The sequence below is a fragment of the Gorilla gorilla genome, chromosome 9 (genome assembly GCF_029281585.2).
Source record: "Gorilla gorilla gorilla isolate KB3781 chromosome 9, NHGRI_mGorGor1-v2.1_pri, whole genome shotgun sequence".
Taxonomy (NCBI): Eukaryota; Metazoa; Chordata; class Mammalia; order Primates; family Hominidae; genus Gorilla; species Gorilla gorilla.
Genome location: NC_073233.2, coordinates 67,043,662 through 67,059,990, shown reverse-complemented (window position 1 = coordinate 67,059,990; position 16,329 = coordinate 67,043,662).

Below are 16,329 nucleotides of genomic sequence, written 5' to 3'. Positions count from 1 at the left end.
AATATATATGCACCCAGTGCTGAAGCACTCAAATATCTAAAGCAAATATTATTAGAGCTAAATAGAGAGACAGACCCCAGTGCAGTAATAATTGGGAGTTCAACACCCCACTTTCACCATGGTACACATTATCTAGAAATATCTACAATCTAGAAATTATCTACAAATCAAGAAAGAAAAATCAGACTAAATTTGCACTACAGACCAAATTGACCTAATAGATATCTAGGGAACATTTCAGCCAACAGCTTCAGAATACACATTCTTCTTAAGAGGATGTAAAACATTCTTCAGTGTAGACAATATTTTAGGCCACAAAATGAGTCTCAAAAAATTTAACAATGTTGAAATAGTATCTGGTGTCTTTTCTGACCACAAAGGAATAAAACTAGAAATCAATAAAAGAAATTTTGAAAACTATAAAATACACAGAAATTAAACAATCTGCTCATGAATGACCATTGAGTCAATAAAAAAGAAGTAAATTAAAAAATGTATTGAAACAAATGAAAATGGAAACATAACGTACAAAATCTATAGGACATAGCAAAAGCAGTATGAAGAGGGAAGTTTATATCAATAAATATCTACATTAAAATAGTAAAAGACTTTGAATCAATAATCTAAGCAAGAGTAAAATGAACCCAAAGTTAGTAGAAGAAAATAAGTCATAAAGATCAGAGGAGAAATAATTAATTGAAACTAAGAAAACAGTACAAAATGTAAAAGGAAAAGTTTGTGTTTCAAAAGATAAACTAAATTGACCAAACTTTATCTAGACTAAGAAAAAAGTGAAAAGACACAAATAAGTAAAATCAGAGATGAAAACGGAGGTATTATAAATGATATCACAGAAATTTAAAGGATCACTAGAGACTATTATCAGCAACTATGTGCCAATGAATTGGAAAACCTAGAAGAGACAGATCAATTTCTAGACTCATACAACCTATTAAGGTTGAACCACAAAGAAACAGAGAACCTCAATAGACCAATAACAAGTAATGAGATAGAAGGAGTAATAAAAAGTCTCCCATCAAAGGAAAGACCAGAATCTGATGGCTCACATTTTCTTTGCTATGTTAGTAGAAGAGGATGGAGTTTAGTAGCTTCTATTCATTGCTAAATTCCACCAAACACTTAAAAAAGCAGTAATACCAATCCTACCCAAACTATTCAGAAAAATCAAACACGAGGGAATACTTCCAAATTCATTCTATAAGGCTAGGATAATCCTGATACCAAAACAAGACAAAGAGACAACACAAAAAGAAAACTCTAGGCCAATATCACTGATGAACATAGATGGAAAAATTCTCAACAAAATACTAGCACACCAAATTCAACAACACATTAAAAAGATACTTTATCATGATCAAGAGGATTCATCCCAGGGATGAATGGTTTAACATAGTATGGTTTAACATATGCATAAACATAACATAAACAAGTATGGCTTAACATATGCAAATCAATAAATGTGATACATCACATCAGCCAAATAAAGGACAAAAAACATATGATAATTTCAATAGACAGTGAAAAATCATTCCATAAAATTCAACATCCCTTCATGATAAAAACTCTCAACAAACTGGTTATAGAAGGAAACTACTTCAACATAATAGAGGCCATATACAACAAACTCATAGCTAGTATCATACCAAATAAGAAAAAAATGAAAGCCTTTCCTCTAAGATGTGGAACAAGAAGGGAATGCCCACTTTCACCACTTTTATTCAACATAGTACTGAAAGTTCTAGCCAGAGCAATTAAACAAGAGAAATATAAGGCATAAAAATTGTAAACAAAGAAGTCCAATTATTCCTGTTTGCGGATATATAATCTTATATTTAGAAAAACCTAAAGACTCCACCAAAAGCTATTCAAAGTGATAAATTTAGTAAAATTGCAGGATACATAATCAACATACAAAAATTAGTAGCATTTTTATGTGCCAACATTGAAAAATCTTAAAAAGAAACCAAGAAAACAATCCCATTTATAATAGCTATGAATAAAATAAAATACCTGTAAATAAACTTAACTGAAGAAGTGAAAGATCTCTACAACGAAAAATATAAAACACTGATAAAAAAATTGAAGGAGGACTCAAATAATGGAAAGGTATCCTATGTTCACGGATTGGAAGAATCAATATTGTTAAAATGTCAATACTACCCAAAACTATCTACAGATTCCATGCAAACCCTATCAAATTACCCATAACATTCTTCACAGAAATAGAAAAAATAATGCTAAAATTTATATGGAACCACAAAATACCCAGAATAGTCAAAGTGATCCTAATCAAGAAAAACAAAGTTGGAGGCATCACATTACCTGACTCAAATTATACTACAAAACTATAGTACCAAAACAGCATGGCACTGGCATAGCAACAGACATACAGACCAATGGAACAGAGTAAAAAACCCAGAAATAAATACACCCATTTACAGTAAATTTATTTTTGACAAAGCCACCAAGAACACACATTGGGGAAAGAATTCTCTCTTCAATAAATGACACTGGGAAAACTAGACATCTATATGCAGAATAATGAAACTAGACCCCTCTCTTACCATATCCAAAAATCAAATCAAAATGAATTAAAGAGTTAAGTGTAAGATCTGAAACTATAAAACTACTAGAAGAAAATATTGAAAAAATGCTTTAGGACTGGTTTGGACAAAGATTTTTTTTAGTAAGACCTCAAGAGCATAGGCAACCAAAACAAAAAATGGGCAAATGCAATACCTTTAAGCTGGAAACCTTCTGCACAGAAAAGTAAACAATCCATAAAGTGAAGAGACAACCTCTTGAATGGTATACAAAATTTGCAAACTATTTGAAGAGAAAATCTCTTACAACTAAGAGTGCCACACATCATGTGTAGAATTAATAAAACCAGTTTAAAGTAGATTCAAATATTAAATAAAGTCTAATTGTTCTGTAAGACTCTTAAGCAATATTTTATTTTTTAAGCTGAAGACCACCAACTTTATAAAACCATTTTTGCTCTGAAGACAAAGAGAGGAAATTGACAATTGTGATAAAGTGAATTTTACCAAGATCCTTTTGTCCATTTTTCAGATAATCAGTTCCATCTCATAACAAAATGACTGTGTAATGATTAATACATCTCTATCCAAAAAAGCCAGGATAGTAGAAATAAACATCTCCTATTAATAAATGGGTAAGAAGGCATTCTTTGACATTTCCAGCCAGGCGTGGCTGCTTTTAAATTGGTTGTCTGAATCTATTGATGAGCAATTTAAGAAGAGTGATGTCTTGAGAGCTCGATCAAAGATATAATGTAGGCAGTGCACAGAGAGAACATGTTGTTTTTTATGTCTTCCTGCCTCATTTGGCAGAGACAATTTCAAGACTAATTTTAGATTTTCAGTACTAATTAATGATTCAGTAAAATAAACAGGTACTTCATGACCTATAGCTCTCCCTCCTCTTTGCCCCTTTTCCCTTCCCCAAACATTCAATGTCCACATAGACAGAAGTGTCCTTTATTTGTCTGGATTTTTATGGCCTCCCATAGATGAGGTATTTCCCACCATCTGGGGTGCATCTGGGCAGCCCTTTCCAGTGAACATTCATCAACCTAACTGCCTGGCTCCAAGCCATAACTGCCTCTCTTCCTTGAGATTGAGCCCAGCCAACAAAATGCCACTTTCAAGATCAAGCAAATTCAGGGTGATTATATTTTTCCCAAGTCACATCACCTCTGGATAATTTTCAGAGCTATTTTCAGGTCCATTTTAAGGGATAACTCGATGTCGCAATGTACATCAAGTTAATTGAGTCAATTGGATGCATGATTCCCGATGACTCCATGCTTACCCATATTCCTTGTCTCAGAAAGCTTTTTAAAGAAAGGCACAGGGTGAGCTCTATCAGCAGGGGATACCACAGCATTGTGTCTTCCCAGAAGAGGGTCTACCCCTCCCATCACTCCAAGCAGGATCAAAGAATCAGTCTCTTAAAAGAACAGACAGCAGACACTATGGGTGGAAGGCCACAGATGCCCTACAGATGTAGTTGGACAACTATTTTCTAGGTTTTACCAGGCTGGTTTATAAGTCTATTTGAAGACTGAGAATGATTTTAGAGAACACCTTCTTCTATTTACCCTGGACACAGTAAAATAAATAAATGACTGTTTACATTATTTTCAATGAGCGAAAACAGCTACTTACCAAGACAGACAAGACATGCTTTAAGCAAAAGTATAAAATTCTACAGCTTTGTCCTCTGTGCCACTGCCTCCCTCTTTAAGCCCCTCTCATCCTGATTCTGGGTTCTTTGTTCTTTCCATTACCACTAGCCTGTGTTCTCATGCAGCTGTCTTTTCCTGTGACTGAAGGCGTCAGCTAAATTCTGGCCCTACCAATGACTGGCTGTGATAGCGTGAGCACTGCCTCAGAGTATCCCTCTCTGAAAAACACTGAAGTGTTTGCTTCAGTCTCAAAATCTGGTCCTGTTTCCCTAATTTTGAGGATTCCTTTGCTTGACATTGCCATCTACTGTTCCTACTTTTCCATTTTCTTCTCTCCTTTCACTGCTACACTGGCATAACTTCCTTCAATACCTGGCTTTGCTCTAATCCCCTCTCAGCCCCATTCCAGATATCCCTATCTGAGACTGGTGAGTTCTACCCTAACAAATCTGTTGAAATTGTGCTGGTAAGACCACATCTTCCTTCGCTCTTGCCAAATCAATAGCTCTCTGCTCATATTTTTCCCCCTTGAGGTCCATGTCATGTTCACTAAGTATCACCGGGTGGTGACAGCCTTGAGGATCAGGATAAGGAATTTGGATGTCATCAGGCCATGAATGAACAACAAAAATAATGAAGGCTCTTGAGCAAAGAATGACATGATTGGATTTGTACTTTAGGGAGGCTCACTTGCAGATTAAGGAGGAAGGATTGAATTGGAGAGAGTCTGAAGGCAAATTGTTAACAATCACTTTAAAATTGAGTGAGTCCCCGCTGATGCCAAAAAATTGCCTGGAGGTAGAAATGGCATGAAAGAAGGATTCTATTGATTCTATAGATAATTAGATCTATGGATAAGTAGTATCAAAGAACAGGAGAATCTATTCTGAAGGAGGGGGCAAGGGAGGCAGGAATTGTAAAACACCACAGTCTTCTCTTCTAGTTTTCTATCCTTACACCCTTCAGTCCACAATAAGAAGTGAAAAAACAGAGGTTTCTTTAGGTTTTCAGGGTTTTTTTTTCCACACAAAAGATTTAATTACAAACTACTGCATTGGTCATAGTAATCATTTCCCCAATATCTAGCCTTAGAGAGAGACCCCATGAATGCAGGTGTGATGCCCAGAGCTGGGAACTCGAGGAGGGAGTATAATTTGCTTAGCTTCACAGTAGGAGACTCTGGCCCTGGCAGAGGAGAAACTGATGGAATTTTGGGCGGAGAAGGGAAACTGTAACACATTTTTCTCGTCTGGATGCAAGTTGAAGAGCTGCCAACATCAGCAGGGTATGGCCACCATCTTTCACAAATCCTTGAAAGAAGCTGTAGTGTCCTGTGGGTTTACACAATGCCCACTTCCTTCTGTTTCTTGAGTGTTCCTCCCCAAATAGAGCCCCAAACTATTTTTGTAAATAAAGACTTATTGGAACAAATTCATGTGCATGCATTTTCTTATCACCTACTTTTGTGCTACAATGGCAGTTAGATAGTTACCACAGAAACCATTTGGTTGCAAAGCCTGAAATATTTACTAGCTGATCATTTAAAGAAAATGCTTGTCAACCACATTCTAAAAAAGTCCTAAAGTGAATTTTTTGACAAAGAAACTAAATCACTTCTTTTTTTTTGGTGGGGGGAAGTCCCTCTCTGTCACCCAGGCTGGAGTGCAGTGGCTCATTCTTGGCTCACTGCAACCTCCACCTCCCAGGTTCGAGCAATTCCCCTGCCTCAGCCTCCCTAGTAGCTGGGATTATAGGCGTGTGCCACCAAGCCCAGCTAATTTTTGTATTTTTAGTAGAGGTAGGGTTTCACCATGTTGGCCATGCTGGTCTTGAACTCCTGACTTCAGGTGATCCACCCACCTCAGCCTCCCAAAGTTCTGGGGTTGCAGGTGTGAGCCACCATGCCCGGCTGCAAGCGATCACTTCTCATTTACCTATGCCATTAATCCAGATGACATTGCAATCAGATTGTTTTCCTTAGAGAGATTCATGGCTTTGTTTAGGATATTAGTAAACATATTGTCTCTGTGAGTCAATATGATGTCCCGTAGTGTCAAATAGGTAACCAGGGAGAAAGTCAGGTTCCTTAGACTCTCTAACATGCCTCTTCCCCCACTCCCATCCTGAAGACTGCATAGCAAGCTCAGCAAAACTGAGAGCTGATATACATTGAGCTCCTGTCTGCGCCTTGTAGAGCTTTACATGGAGGATTGCAGCCAATCCTCTTAGCAACTGCACCTACTGTACAGAGGAAGCTCCTATTGTTTGTGTTTCACAGTTGGTAAGATGAGGGCTCAGGGAAACTCCAGGACTTGTGCAAAGTTACCAGTTGGGCTAGAATGTTGTCTATATTTCAATTCTGAAATCTCTATTTCCCATCCATATTTGTCATTCTAGCAGTTGAGATATTTGAGTAACTAGCAAAGCAAGAACAAAGTCTAGAGACTGAATAGACTCACAATACAGGCTTTGCTCTTAATCTCATATTGAGATTACCAACAAATAGAAGAGGCAACAGGAATATTTCAATAGGGGACCCAAAGCTCCCAATTCTGCATAATTCTGTGATGGAAGAACCACTTAAAATGCTTTATTCGTCTTAACTTATTCATGGTTATTTCAGGTAGAAAGAAAAATGGTGGCAATTTTTACTTTGCTTTAGCTCAAGTTTATCTGAATATCCCATGGTAAAAGAGGAAAAGATTGAATGTGAGATTGGCTTTATGTTACCCAATAATGTAATAGATTTAGAAATATGAAATCTGCCTGTAGTTAACTTAGAGAGACCAAGCACAGTTCAGTCTCTTCTTTTGTTCAAATCTTCCTCAAGAAGGAAGTCATGTGACAGGGAAGATGTGGAGACTGAGAAATAAGGACATAAGAGAAATTCCACTGTGTGTTTCCAGTCTTGTGTGTGCAAAGCTCTTCATGTTAAATCATTTTCAGCTGAAGGAGAATGTAAGAGGCACTTTTTAGGTTAGGCTGATGTCATTTGGAAGCCTGAAGGCAAATGGGCTGGGGAAGTGGGTTGGTCCTAATGCTCAAGCCTTGTAGAGCTTAGCTTGGAGGGCAGATGGAGAGGGAACAATAGCTCTGAGGGGTCAGTCTGTCTCCTAGACTCTTCAAACGATGAATAACAGATGCTCAAGGAGTATTTATTTAATGATTAATGAACTAGGCTTTCACTAGAATGTCCTGGAGAACTGCGTTGAGAATAATGGCGAGGCAACCTCAGAATAAAGTGAAAATCAAGGGTATGACTGCTCAGTTATGTCTGCCATGATATGGAATACGAGTGTGGAAGCCTAAAGGCTAAGCTTTCGCCACATTAGAGTGTCCCTCCTTCCCTTCCCTTCCCCTCCCCTCCCCTTCCCTCTCTCTCTTTCTTTCTCTCTCTCTTTCTTTCTCTCTTTCTTTCTTTCTCTTTCCTTCTTTCTTCTTCTTCCTGCCTTCCTTCCTTCCTTTCTTTCCCTTTCTTTCTTCTTTTTCTTTCTTTCTTTCCTTCCTTCCTTCCTTCCTTCCTTCCTTCCTTCCATCTGTCCATCCATTCCTTTGTTCTTTGTTTCTTTCCTTCCTGCCTTCCTTCCTTCTTTCAAGACAGGGTTTCACTATTTTGCCCAGGGTCACCTTGAACTCTTGTGCTAAAGGGATCTCCTGTTTCAGCCTCTTGAGTAGCTGGGATGACAGGCTCACATCATCACTCCAGCTCCTCTTTAGTCCAGTGGAAGCACCACCTCAAATCACTAACATGTGTCCTCCAAATCTAAATTTGCAAAAGGCAAAGAAAAAAAGGAGCAGAAAGGGAATAGCTGATGATGAGAAAATAGATCAGGGAAGGTGAAAGATAGTGGAAGAAAGAGTGCTAATCGAGAACAGAAGTGAAATGGCATGGGCCGCCAAATTCTAGCCTATCTTTTAATGGGAATATTTAGAATTTCACAAGGGCCTTCTGTTTTCACCCTCCAGAATAAAAAGAATCATGAAATCACTATGTTCTTATTTCTAATTTGGTTAGAGGCCAGCTTTAGAGGAGTTAGAGTCTCTCCTAAGACAGGCAGGGTTAAAAGCCCCTCTTAATAAAAGGAAAAGATGCTTGACCAAACTTGGGTTCAAGGTCCAACTTAGAAAGGTTAGAATCCTTCCTAAGATTTAGGAGTTAGAGGCTCCCTGTCAGTAAAGTCCCTCTGGGCTAAGAACAGGTTTGGCACTATGGGATGTTAACTGTTATTCTCTTTGGATTATTCTGCCTTGAACTCTTTGCTGATTTCTATGGGTGATAGGATTAGGCATGTGCAGGACCATGGGACATGAAGAGCTTTTGTCTCCCTAAAAGGGGAAACTTGAGAGCTGATGGGACTGCTGGAAAAGATCTTTCGAGACTGACAAGTGGCCACCTGAACTTTACAGTGTCACTGTGATGGGTGGGTCTTTCTCTGGCCTCCCTGAGCTCCTCACCTTTCCCACTCTGCTGCAGGTAACACTTTTCTCCCTTCCCTTTCTCCTCTCTGTGAAAACTGAATGAATGGAAAAAGTTGCTATTTATCTGCTCTGTGAAGATTTGATTAATGGGACAAAAGATTTCTGAAGCTAGTCTTAAGCTGTAGCAAATCTGATATGCCTTGTGCTATAAATTTGTCTTTCTGTATCATTCTGTCATAAAGAGGGGTACCTTAGGATAGAATGTGGGGCTAGGACCCCATAAGCCCTCTGTTTAAGCCAGCCCAGCAAACTGGTCAGTTACAAACTTCGTTGCAGGTCCTTGGAAAAAAAAACTGGATGAAGTTTCCCTCTCATCTTGTTTTATGTCTTTGGGACCTTGAGCCTATAACCACGTGGTAGAATTTTCAACTGGTCTCTAACATCCAGGGAACAGGAATTTGAGGACTCATATCAGCTAGCCCTAAAAATTATCTTGAGCACTTAAAAGCCTTTGGAAGCTCAAAATTGGCTGCCTCTAGGCTTCTTCTGGGAAGGGTAATGGGGACTGCCCAGTGCTGTAGCTCAGCAACTAAGGTATTGCCATTTTACAATGGTGGCCAGGGTTCAATTTCTGGCACAGGGAATGAGTCCCTTCTGGTTTGATATCTGTGTGACCTTTACAATTTGTTAATTCTCCTCCCCTCCACGAACCGTCTTGAATTTTGTTTTCTCTGAGCATCTGTGAGGTTACATGGGAGGTTATGTTTGGTAAAGTTCAAAAGAAATGTTGGCTGTTTGGCCTGGCTAAAGTCAAGTAATAAGAGATTTAAAAGGACTTTTTTTTTTTTTTTTTTAAAGGGTGCTATGCTTAAAAGTCGGCTTAATTAAAAGTGAATATTCAAGCCTGAGACTCCTTGGGAAAAACAGGAGGAAACACAGACCCCATTTTGGGAAAAGCCTCTGTTTTTCTCATGAAACCCCAGGAATTGGAAGTGGATAGATTCCTTTCAAAATCTAAGGCTCTGTTCTGTTTTGCATTGTGTTATCTGACATTTTTGACTCTTGCTGAGGAATATCAGAAATTACTTCACATTATGAGAGCTTTGGTGTGTAATAACTAGGTAGAAAATATACTTTGAGGGATATCTAATGGCAGTTATGGGGGAATATGTGACTGCATGATTGGATTAGAGAAGCATGCTCTTGGCCACCTGGAAGGTATGGAGATGTCCTCACACCTGCACGGAGAGATAAGACTCCCATTGGGGCATGGGCTAATCACAGAATGGGAGATCGGTTTTAGATTGCTTTGCAATAAAATGCACAGCAAAATCATAGCAACATCTTGTTCCATAGCATTTCTCTTTTGGAGATCTAGGATCTGGTATAAAAAAGAGACACTTAAGTGTAAGGGATCTGTTTTGCCTTCCAGCTGTGCCTGCTAATTAGGCTGTAGAGCCTGCATGCTTTCTTGGCCCTGTTTCTCCAAGGTCTCTGCCCTGAAGCCAGCAATCCAATTAAGAAACTGGAAAATGAAAAATCTTACAAGTACTGGATCTTCTGTCTGTGTATTTTTATGTGTTGTGTGTGTGATATGGAACAGCTTTGATTAATTGGCTTAAAAATAATAAATGTTTAAATCAAATATTTTGTCAGAAAAATAAAAATTGTAATGCCTTTTAGTTCATGTGACTTGAGTAATCTTTGGTAAATAAAGACATTTCTAAAGATTGTTGGTAAAATAAAAATATCTTCAAAAATTTAGACATTTGGTCTAAATTAGGCAGGTCAGATATTAGGTTTACTAAATGCTTTAAGGTCATAAACTGCTTCTTTGACTTTTGATAATTGTTCAATGTAACTGAAATTGCTTACTAACTAGGTTTTTCACCAAAAGTAAAAGTTGCTAAGAGTTAACATTGTAACATGTAATTGAGACTTACTGAAGAAACAGTTTTACAGTAGAGGTGTGTAAGAAAAGTGAAATGTGTTTTTGGTAAAGATTATATAAGAAGTCATGGGAATGTACATTTTTTTGCCTAGGTTAAAGGGTTAAAGGATTGTTTTAAGTTAGATAAGATAAAACTAAAGGTTTGAGCAGCTTGTGGAAAGTTTGTAAAAAATTAAACTTGTGAAAGCAGTTCTGTGTCAACATATTGGCTGAAGTTAAAGGGATATTATTCAGTTTTCCCATAAATTAAATGTTGAAATAAAATCATAACAGTAATTGAGACTTCCCGAAGAAACAGTTTTACAGCAAAGGTGTATAAGAAAAGTGAAAGTGTAAGAAGAAACAGTTTTACAGTAAAGGTGTGTAAGAAAGGTGAAATGTGTTTTTGGTAAAGATTATATAAGAAGTCATGGGAATGTAAATTTTGTTGCCTAGATTAAAGGGTTAAATGATTGTTTTAAGTTAGATAAGATAAAACTAAAGGTTTGAGCAAGTTGTGGAAGGTTTGTAAAAAATTAATCTTGTAAAAGCAGTTCTGTGTGAACATATTGGCTGAAGTTAAAGGGACATTATTCAGTTTTCCCGTAAATTAAATGTTGAAATAAAATAATAACAGTCTTTCTTAGAGCACTGATCTGCACTTTAACAAAATTTGTAAAGGGTTATAAAAGGTTTATGAGAATCTTATGGTCAAACTGATTAAAATTGGCTAGATTTATCTATAAGGTTTTATCAAGAATTGGGTTTAACATTAATAGTACACTAATGTAAAGGTGAAATTTGGCTTATTTGGTGTAAAAATCATACAGGAGGATTGTCAGATATGAAGTGGTGTTTGGTTCTCTTTGGGCTGTATTTGTATAAATATGTTATTGGTACATGTTACAAAATTATAGGAAATACCTATAATTCTGATATGATGTAATGTACATTATCAGTAATAATTATAATTGTTACATAAAATTGTTGTGGCCAGGCATGGTGGTTCATGCATTTAATACAGCACTTCGGGAGGTCAAGGTGAGTGAATAACTTGAGGTCAGGAGTTTGAGACCAGCCTTGCCAACATGGTGAAACCCTGTTTCTACTAAAGATACAAAAACAATTAGTTGGGCATAGATGCTGCATGCCTGTAATCCTAGCTACTCAGGAGGCTGAGGTGGAGGTTGCTTTGAGCTGAGATCATCCCACTACACTCCAGCCAGCCTGGGCAACAGAGCAAGACTCCATCTCAATAATAAACAAATACATACTTACACACATGCATACGTACATAACTAAATAAAAATAAAATAAAATAAAAATTGTTGTATGCCACAGAAGAAACCAAAATTCCTAGCTGATTGAGTTTTAATAGAGGCTGCCCTAAGGCATTTTGTCATCCACAGACAATTGTTGTCTTGATTTAATCCTCTTTAAAAGGTGGTTTTTAATCAGTTATAGGACTTTGATAGGTGCTTTTAAATGCAGGTTTCTGATATTAAAATAGAGTAAAAAACTTTCAGAACTCATGGAGAGCTGAAATGTTCTTGAATATTAAGCAGAACAGGAGTTAACCATATGGAATGAACTAATAGAAGAGTGAAGTAATCTTTTTTTGACTTTGTGTAAGACCTTTCTGATCCTTTGTTTTGTTTTGCAGAACCAAGAAAACTTTTCTATTAAACTATTCACAGCTTTTAACAGTTGAGTAAAGTATACTCTTATAAAAAATAGGGAGCATATTTGTTTTTCTCTACCTGATTTCTCCAGGATTTTGAAATATTTATGAATATTCTTAACTTATGGCAATATACTTATTTGCATAAGTGCAGTAAGAATCTGTTTTCTTTTGCAAGAGGACACAATTGGAGAAACTGGTTATTTTACCAAAGCTTTGACTGAAATAAAGTGCTTTCCTTTAAGGAATCAAATTTGAAAACTGGCCTGATATCTTGTCTACGCAGTTCTTGTACAGGGTTCTAACCTGTGATCAGTAAAGAATGTCACTTTCTGACAGGCCCAGGAGCCCCAAGCTACCTTGGGACCTCAAGAGGAGAGGAATTTGCTCAACTCATAGGTATTTGAGTATACAAACCCATGGCTGAGCTTGCCTTAAAAAAGGTCTTATCTGAGGTTCCTTATGGAGCAGAGTTCCATCAAAGCCAATTTTAAAAACCTATGTGAAAACTAATTATTCTTGCTGCACTTTATACAAATAATCAGGTCAAGTATAATAAAGTAAATTGGTCTTACCATAATTTATCATTAGTAAAAATGGGAGACTAGAGAGAGGAAAGATTGTGTTTCAAAAATGATGGTACACACGCTATTACTTTCTCTCATCAGTTGTTTTTGAGTTTTTTTCTGCAATTTATAATGACTATGTTTATTCCTGTGAACCAACCAGTGGTCTCTGGCTGTAGCTCAGAAAAAACAAGAGGGATAGGTAATGCAAAAACCTAGCTCAATATTCTAGCTCTGGACACATATTGGAATCAGCTAGTAACCCCATATCAGTTTGGTTCCAACAGTTGCCCATTTCATGGAACGCCATCTTATTTAGTTTACTTGGGACAATTTTACTTATTTTGCTTTATGGTTGTGGATCATATTTGCTGTTGTACTCTTTGTGTAGGAATGCACAATAAGCTTACTGAAATGTCTTCATAAATTGAATACTTATTAATTTTCCAGATATCACCTTTTGTCAGAGTTATGAATGGCCCTCACCATACTGGTGCTTTCCTACTGAGTTCCTTTCTACCCTGAATACAAGAGACCCTAACAGTTAGGCAGAAATATCTTGGCCCCTATTCAGCATGAAAAATTACAGAGGATAGATCTTCATCCCTCTACAACCCTTAAGATTAAGGGTTCTCTTATAAAAGGGATGGGGGAAATATGTCAGAGGTGTTTGAACCAGAGCAACTTCATCTTCACTAGGAGCTGGCTAAAATAAGGCTGAGACCCACTGGACTGCATTCCTAGTAGGTTAGATATTCTAAGTCACAGGATGAGATAGGAAGTTGGCACAAGATATAGGTCATAAGATCTTGCTCATAAAACCATGCGCAGTTGACCGGGCGCCATGAGTCACACCTGTAATCCCAGCACTTTGGGAGACTGAGGTGGGCAGATCACTTGAGGCCAGGAGTTCAAGACCAACCATGGCCAACACAGTGAAGCCCTGTCTCTACTAAACACACAAAAATTAGCTGGGTGTGGTAGTGTGTGCCAGGAGTCCCAGCTACTCAGGTGGCTGAGGCAGGAGAATTGCTTGAACTCAGGAGGAAGAGGATGCAGTGAGCTGACATTGTGCCATTGCACTGTAGCCTGGGCAACAGAGCCAGAGACTGTCTCAAAAAGTAAGGAAACAAACAAAAAAGAAACCAAAAAACCAACATGCAGTAAAGAAGCTGGTGAAAACCCATCGAAATTGAGATGGCAATGACAGTGACCTCTGGTCATCCTCACTGCTTATTATATGTTAATTATAATGCACTAGCATGCTAAATGACACTCCCACCAGTGCCATGACAGTTTACACAAATACCATGGCAACGTTGTCAGGAAGTTAACCTATATGGTCTAAAAAGGGGAGGACCCTTCAGTTCTGGGAATTGACCACCCTCTTCCTGGAAAACTAATGAATAATCCACCCCTTGTTTAGCATATAATCAAGAAATAAGTATTCCTAGTCAAGCAGCACATGCCTCTGTTCTGCCTATGGAGTAGTCATTCTTTTGTTTCTTTACTTCTCTAATAAACTTGCTTTCATTTTACTCTATGGACTCACTCTGAATTCCTTCTTGTGTAAGATTCAAGAATCCTCTGTTGGGATCTGGATCAGGACCGCTTTTCAGTAACATTATGACATAAGAATCTCTCATGCTATTAAAGTTGTTTGAAATAATTGTGGTGGCTGTAAAATATTTTGTCGTAAGAATACAATGTAATTTTACTCTTTTTGGTTCTTTTAGCTATTTTCCTTTTTTTTCTGTAATAAAATGAAGTCAAAGGCTGTAGAAGAAATAAAAATTACAGTGACTGGGCATCTGGAGAAATAGGAACACCTGAATATAGAATTATTTGTATTAACCTTGCTTGTATTCTCATTTCAGGAGAGTGAAGGCTCAACAGGATCTACTAAAGAGAAAGGAGAGGGTAGCAAATTGTCAGCTTGTCTCCAAAGTGGTGTAAGTGAGAGAGTGTTCTAATTTTGATGAACAATCCGAGAAATAGTTTGAAGAGAAATGTGGATATATTTCAACAGATTTATTGGAAGTACTCAAGGGCATTCAACTCTCATTTTTCTAATTCTGTGATCATGCTGCTGAGGAATATATTTATAACTAACTGATTTATAAATTAATGAGAATATCTTGCAAAAGTTTGGTTCTCTAGCCAAATATAGACTGGGCACTGGTTCATAAATTAATCTCTCTTGATAGCTGGTGCCAGCTCCCAGAAGCATGATAACCGTGGCACAAATACACTCAGAATGGATGGGCACAGTAGTGCATGCCTGTAGTCCCAGCTTCTCTGGAGGCTGAGGCAAGGGGATAGCTTGAGTCCGGGAGTTCTGGGCTGTAGTGTGCTATGCCAATCGGGTGTCCTCCCTAAGTTCAGCATCACTATGGTGACCTTCCTGGAGCAGACCACCAGGTTGCCTAAGCCGGGGTAAAAAGGCCCAGGTTGGAAATAGAGCAGGTCAAAACTCCCATGCTGATCATGGGACCGTGATCATAGTGGGACCATGCCTAGGAAATAAGCGAGACCCTGTATTGGAAAAAAAAAAAAAGACCCAGAATGCAATATTTCTGGATTTACAGAACACCATCATGGTTTTTATAATAACTAGTGAAGCCAAGCCTGGGAAGCTAGGCAACTAGCCTCGTTCTTTCTAAAAACACTTCTTAGTTGCATCAATGACCATCAGAGGAATTCAATTCCTTGGAATCTTCTTTCCAGGATGCATACAGGTGATGGTGTAGTGATACCTGTGAATTGCAACCTGACTTTTTCAGTCCCACACCGCATCAGGTACATGGTATAATTTTGGGAATGTTAAGGATGCAATTGGGAGCTTCATTAACTCCCCTGGATTCCCCAGCTACCACTAAGTGTACTAAGACACAGCTTAACTGTCCTCAAGAATTAACAGAGTTGGGTCTCAATCAATCCTGGCACCAGATCAATGGGCCTGGAAACATTGTTTTAAATTATGGGCTCTAATAGAGCTGGCATTGGCATATGAAAAGACATTTATGAAATTATATTCTTCTAATGATGTAACAAATGAATTGTTTCTTTTAGAAAAAATACTGAGTAATGAAGAGCCACATTCTTTTTATGCACCTAAACTGAATACACACACTTAGCAATGGAATGAAAAATTAAAGGTATGACAGGATGACAGGTACCAACTTCATGCAAAATGCATACACACAGGGGCTATATAAATGTGTGTAGACATACACATATGTTCCTTGACCCCTGTCTGCCATTGATAAATCAAAATCTAGATAACAGTGTGGTTTTGTCCTGAATATTTCTACCTGAAAGAAAACAGGTCAGTATAGGTGCCCCTTGCTCTCACCCTGAATGCTTAGAACAATGCAAACTGGGGTTTTTCAGCATATTTTAACAGAATCCTCTTCAGGCCCTGTCAGCTCTGCCCCAGATAATGTCATCCCCAAAGACAGAACTATTAGGGCTTGTAACAATGAAACCCACAGGACAA